This window comes from Coenobita brevimanus, chromosome 1 (assembly GCF_032717465.1).
Source record: "Coenobita brevimanus isolate Jiangsu-jjx chromosome 1, ASM3271746v2, whole genome shotgun sequence".
Classification (NCBI taxonomy): Eukaryota; Metazoa; Arthropoda; class Malacostraca; order Decapoda; family Coenobitidae; genus Coenobita; species Coenobita brevimanus.
Window position 1 is genome coordinate 26,643,387 of NC_136954.1, and position 7,253 is coordinate 26,650,639.

Below are 7,253 nucleotides of genomic sequence, written 5' to 3' on the forward strand. Positions count from 1 at the left end.
GGATCATACAAAGGATGATGCAATCATGAACAAAACTGTATCATAAGTTAGAATTATACAAGGGATGATGAAATCATAGGCTGTGTAACACTGTCTATCTATCTATCTATCTATCTACCATGTTGTCTGTAATTAATTGTATTTATAATATGGAGTCCTAACAGCACCACCTCTCCTCCGCTATACCTCACCTTCTTTTCCTAACTGAGACTCATGTCTGAGGCAACTGAGAGCAAACCCTTTTCTGTATCCTCCTACTTTCTGTATACTCATTTCAAAGCCAAAGGTGGCTGTTGTGTATATATACGCAACGACTTATCTTGCTCTCATGTTCCTGAACTCGATTCTTCTGAATTCTCTACACTCTGGCTTCGGCTTTCCTGTCATTCTCTGACTAAATATGTTTGCACTGTTTACATATCCCCTAATTCTACTGACTATAAAAAATTATTTGACTATCATACTTCTACGATGGAACACATGCTATCCATTTCTCCTTTCTCTGAAATCTCTATTCTAGGAGATTTCAGTGTTCACCACCACCTTTGCCTCTCCTTTCACTGATCGACCTGGTGACCTAGAGCAGCTTGTACAGCACCCTACCCATATCCCTGACCGCCTTGAAGAGAGCTCCAACATACGTGACCTCTTCCTTGCAACTAAACCTCCTGCTTACACTGTTAATCTTTTCTCTCCTTTGAGCTCCTCTGATCACAACCTAATTATCTTAACCTGTCCTATCGCTCAGATACAGCCTGTGGACCCTCCAAAGAAATGTCGTCTGTGACACATTGGAGCTTCGGACTGGGAGGCCCTCAGGCAGTACTTCTTTGATTTTCCCCTGGAATGATTGTTGCTTCCATGGCCGGGAGCCATCTGAGTGTGCCTTGCTCATTACGGAGGTTATTCTCTTGGACATGGAAGCATACATTCCATTCTCATATCTTTTGACTAATGCAAGAAAGCCTTGGTTTAATCATGCTTGTTCTAATGCTGTCCGCAACAAGGAGAAGGCCTATAAAAGGTACTGGAGCTAACCCACCCCTGAATCACATTTTATTTACGTTCTTGCCCGGAATCGTGCTAAGTCTGTTCTTTGCTTAGCTAAAAATAATTTCTTCTGTACTAAATGCTCTCAGCTCTGCAACTCGAATTCTTCCTGCTCCTTCTGGCACCTTGCCAAAAACCTTTCTGACAACTTTACCTCATCATCCTTCCCTCCTCTTTTCTACACTGATGGTTCTGTAGCTATTCCTTCTACTGATAAAGCAGATCTCTTCACACAGACTTTTCTCTCCAATTCCATTTTAGACGATTCTGGTGCTGTTCCTCCATCACTTCCCCCCCTCTGATTTCCTCATGGCTGACATTAAAATTTCTTCAGCTGATGTATTTTCTGCCATCACAGGTCTCAATACTAACAAGGCATATGGGCCTGATGGAGACCCTCCTGTTGTCCTCAAGAACTGTGCTTCTGTGTTTACACCCTGCTTAGGTAAACTCTTTCGCCTTTCTTTAACTTGTACCTTTCCATCTTGTTGGACGTTTGCTCTCAGCCAGTCCCAAAGAGGGTGGCCATTCTCAACTCTCTGACTATCGTCCAATTGCTTTAACATCCTGAACCTCAAAAGTTCTCGAGTCAATTCTTAATGGAAAAATGTTAAAGCATCTTTCCTATCACAACCTTCTTTCTGATCGTCAGTATGGGTTCCGTCAGGGACACTCCACTGGCTATCTTCTCACCTACTTTCAGATTCCTGGTCGCCCTTCTTTCGGGACTTTGGCGAAAGCTTTGCCATTGCACTCGACATCTCAGAGGCTTTCGATCGAGTCTGGGATAAATCTTTAATTTCCAAACTGCCCTCTTACGGTTTCTATCCTTCTATCTGTGCCTTCATCTATAGCTTCCTTTCTGGTCGTTCTATAGTCGATGTTGTAGACGGCCATCGTTCTCCTAGATCTATCAACAGTGGTTTTCCTCAGGGCACTGTCCTATCATCAGCTCTCTTCCTTTTATTCATAAATGACCTTCTAAGCTGTACATCTAACACTATCCACTCGTATGTTGATGATTCCACGCTTCACCTTTCCATTCGGTTCTCGCAACGTCCATCTCAGCAGTTACTTCAACAGACAAGGGATGAGGCTATGGCACACCTAATGTCTGACTTGGCTTGTATCTCTGACTGGGGTAAAAACAATCTTGTTTTTAATGCATCTAAGACTCAGTTCTTACATTTATCAACCCGACAGAATCTTCCACAGGTGTACCCACTAATGTTTAATGATATTCAGCTTAATCCTGCATCATCTTTGAACATGCTTGGGGTTTCATTCACCTGGGACTTGGAAAGATCATATTACATCTCTTGTAAAATCTGCTTCCAAGAGATTATGTGTGCTAAGCCGACTCCGTTCCTTCTTTACCCCTACACAATTGTTGACTCTATATATGGGTTTTATCCCCCCCGGTGTAGAGTAGAACTCTCATGTGTAGGGAAGCTCTCTACATACAGCTTTTCTCAATAGGGTGGAGTCAAAGGCTTTTCATCTCATTAACTCCCCACCTCTTACTGGCTCCCTTCAACGTCTGTCTCTTCGCCACACTGTTGCATCTTTATCTCTCCTATATCGCTACGTCAATGGTCATTGCTTCTCTGAACTGTCTGCTTGCATCCCTCCACCTCTACGATGGGTGCGTAGCACCCGTCTAGCAGCAGACTCTCATCCCCTTTCTGTCCAGCTCTCTAATGTAAGAGTTAACCGTTACTCCCAGTCCTTCATTTATGTAACAGGTCAATTCTGGAACTCTCTTCCTTTGTCTGTATTTCCTGCTAACTATGATCTCCAGTCTTTCAAACGCAGTGTGTCCAGGCATCTCGAAATGATCGGATCTTGAATTTGTCTCTCTCTTGTATTTTGTTTTTCTCTTGGAAGGAACAGTTATTGCGGGCTCGTGACCTTTGGTTCCTTCTTCCAAGCATAAAAAAAAAAATCAGATTCCAACCAACCCTCAGATTAAACCCTTATGGGTCCCACTGCGTTGGAGCGCCTTAGTCCACGAGACGGGCAGGGTTGGGGTCAATTAATTTTTATCAATTCAATCCAATTCCAATTCAACGTAAAATGTGAATTATTCAATTCAATTCCAATTCATTTAGAAAAATAAATGTTCAATTCCAATTCAATTCAATTCATAAGCTTGTCAATTCAGTTCATTTCCAATTAATTTAATAATACGTTTTCAACTCCAGTTCAATTCAATAATACGTTTTCAATTCCAGTTCAATTTATAAGCCTGTCAATTCCAATTGAAGGTACTTATTTAAATCTTATGCCACCCAGGTACTCCCAGTAATATCAAGAGGAAAAATAAAACTGTTTATTCATTCACATATCTATTTTCCAAAAATTTGTCACCAACTTCAAGGTTACATACTGTATATTGTTAATATTAGATCTCAATTTTCATGTTTAACAAAGAACTTCCTTTAAATCAACAACACTGTTGCAAGTCGCAATACTATCCAATATCCTTAACATAAAACTTACTTCTTTTTTTGGAACAAAAATTTAATTTCAAAATTGGCCCTGGAAAAATGTTACTCAGAATTACATCTGATCATCATCAATTCTTCAAATTTTTTGTCACCTAAATTGCACCTTTCAGGCCTGAAAAGCTTGCCAGCAACAGAAAACAGTCTTTCAACAGGAGCCGATGTAGCAGGAATGGCTAGGTACTTTGTTGCAAGTATAGTGAGGATGGGAAGCTCACTTTGTTTGGCCTTCCAGTAGCCAAGGGGATCACTGTCTTCTTGTATACATGGTTGGCTGAGGTAGAGTGAAACCTCGGTTTCTGATGGTCTTGCTGTTGGTGTTGAGGACCGATTCACCAAAGCAAAGAATTTGTTCCTTTTCATTGGTGGTGGTTCTTCAGGGGCAGTAGATGAAGAAGCCCCACACCCACTGCATGCTGCATTCAGTGCATTGTATTTCCTAGTCATTGTCATGGCACCAATCCAGCTTGTAACGTGGGTCTAAGGTGGCAGCTAGCTGGAAATCCTCCATAGACTCAAACTTACTCAGGCGAGTTTCTGTAGAGGCCTGCAGTGTAGAAACAAGTTTGCACTTATGCACTTCATGAAGATTAGCTAAAGCAGCCCGAAGGCCACGGACACAGTTAATTACCAAACTAGATGTCACCATGTTTTGTCCCTGAATCTGATGTGTCACATACTCAAATGGCTCAAGTATATCACAAAGCTCTTTTATGGTGTTCAGCTCATACTGTTTCAACTTGTAAGGAGTGTCAAGTTTGTCCCACACATCAGATGAAACACGTAGCACTGACCTTATCATCATCAGCTGGCTATTCCAGCGTGTACATGTTGCCATCTGGAGCTTTAATTCATTTGATAGAACTTCTGTAGCAGTTGTTGATTTCCTACAAAAACTAACTAGCTTTGCTACTTTTGCCAGAAATTGCTTGATCTGACTATCGTTCTCCAAGCCATCTTTTACCACAAGCTGCAAAGTATGAGCAAAGCATGGACTGCGATTTGGGGGTAGATATTCATACACTGTAGACTTTGTAGGTGCTGTATCATCAGATGGAAGGGTATCACAGACATTGACACCAAAATCATCACCATCGTCATCATCTTCAAGTTGCTCCATTGGGAAAAGAGTAAATGCCTTCACCATATTTGCTGCGTTATCTGTAACAATGGTAGTTACCTTACTCCCAACATTATAGAGGGCCATTGTTTCTTGATAAAGCTCATTGATATTTTCTGAAGTATGGGCGCCTTTAAAGCGACGGCATGCCAGCATAACACTATTCATGTTGTAGTCAAGTATGAAATGACCAGTTACACCTATAAAGGACCTCATATCCCTACTGGACCACAAATCAACTGTCACACATAAACTCTGGGCTTTCTGTAACTTGGTCTTCAACCGGGACTGAACACTGTTTGACTTTTGTGGTAGAAGTACACTACTCAGATGCTTACGACTAGGCATTGAAAACTTTGGCTCTGCAGTCACCATGAGCATGCGGAATCGCTCACTATCAACCAGGGATAGAGGAAGGAGATCATGTGCAATAAAGTTCATAATACAGTTAGTAAGTTCAATCTGCCGTGAGTTGGTGGATGTCCACTTGCTTCCTTTGGTACTGCCTTTCATGAAGTTAACCATTGAGGGCTGTTGTGGATCTGCTGGTGGAATATCGAGCTTTTCATAGATTTCTGGGTGGTTCTTCTGAAAAGAAAAACAAGGGAAAATAAATTATTTAGTTTTACAAGGCTCTGAACAAAACTTCCCACCCATGTACAGAGTTTACATATAATACTGTTAGGGGATCCAGGTGGCTTGACTGATATAAAAATGGAAATTAATCCATAGAGCTAAGCCATATTACTATGTAGCCTCGCTAGAATTACAGGAGACTGCTACACTACTTCCCTCCAAAGGTGGCCACTGGCCAGCGATGGATTCGAACTACCGACCATCAGATCAGTAGCCAAGCGCTCCACCAGCCGAGCTACCCAGAGCCCCAGCTCGGTTGGTAGAGCGTTTGGTGACTGACCTGATGGTAATAGTTCAAAATCCGCTCGGTTGGTTGAGCACTCAGCAACTGATCTGATGGTCGGCAGTCCGAATCCACTACTGGCCACAGTATATTTTATAAAAAAAAAAAAACTGTTTTTCCTTTTTCTTTTTTTATATAACTAATACATATCTTACAACAAATAACTCTGTCTCAATCTGTTTTGGTTCAGCTTTTAAAGAGTTAGGCTAGGTTAGATAGGTACAGTACCAAAACCAAAAGCACACAAAAGAGGCTACATTACAGCATATTTTATTGAAAACCAGTTTTTCCTGTTTTCTTTTTTATACAGCTAATACATGCCTTACAACTAATAACCCTATCTCAACCTGTTTTGGTTCAGCTTCTAAGAGGTTAGGTTAGGTTAATTAGGTACCAGTACATTACCAAACCCAAAGGCACAAAAAGACAATATTACAGTATATTTTAACAAACACCTGTCTTTCCGTTTCTTTTTCATACAGCTAATACATACCTTACAACTAATAACCCTATTTCAGCCTGTTTTTGTTCAGCTTTCAAGAGGTTCTAGTTAGGTACAATACCAAACCCAAAAGCACAAAAAGATATTACAGTACAGTATAGTTTATGAATGACTGCAACTGCACTAATAACTATAAATATCAAATGTGTTGACTTAAACCAAATAAACAAATACTGTAAGTACTAAGTACACTGAAAAAGTGTAAAGAAAGAGGGTAATAAAATTCTCTCTCTCTCTCTCTCTCTCTCTCTCTCTCTCTCTCTCTCTCTCTCTCTCTCACACACACACACACACACACACACACACAGTAGTAGCCATAGTGTACTGAATATCTAAAGAAATTCTTCTTAATTTCTTCTGTCTAAAATACTAATCAGGTACTACTAAAGTAACCAAATGCTCACCCCTAAATGCCTCCTGAAGTTTGATGTTGCTTTGGTAGATCCACCAACAGGCTGGTTACAGTGACGGCAAACAGCTTTAAGGTTTCCTGGTTTGCATTCACAAGAACTAGAAGGCATGTTGAAATGGCTATGTACATTTGATTTTAGTGGCATTTTTGTCACAGGATTTGTTTTTTAAAGCAGAGTAAGCCACTTATCATAGACCAGCTGCCAGTGGTTTCCACCACACTACTGAACTTTGCACAATGGCCAACAGGGTATGGCAGGTTAGGCAGGACATGTACTGGACATGTACACACCAGCTCATCCAGGCAAACTGACAGGATTCAAACCTGCCATTCTTGAACATGACATCATAAAATTTTTCTTTTAAATAATTGTAGAGACAATTATAAGGAAAAGAACACATTCTTAAATAGCCTATATTATTAAAACATAGGCTATATGTAAAGAACATAGTTTAAGTTTACCAGGCCTACTGTGATATGATTACATGAATAATGTTGCCAAACATCACAATATAATTGAAATTATGCAATGTTATGCATACATTGTTGGCACTTGCCAAGTTGCCAGTGAACTATACAGTATTTTATAATGTCTGATCACAATATTTATTTTTAGTAACATCAATCAATTCATATCAATTCATTGCTATTAATTGGTATCAATTCATATCAATTCATGCTATTAATTGGTATCAATTCCAATTCAATTCTAATTATTTCGATATCAATTCCAAATCAATTCA

General features: G+C 40.1%; 1 pseudogene; it reads right to left on the reverse strand.

Annotated features, from left to right (window-relative positions):
* Window positions 1–3,602: 3,602 nt before the first annotated feature.
* On the reverse strand, window positions 3,603–6,655 carry LOC145403685 (E3 SUMO-protein ligase ZBED1-like; annotated as a pseudogene).
* Between the last annotated feature and the right edge of the window lie 598 nt (window positions 6,656–7,253).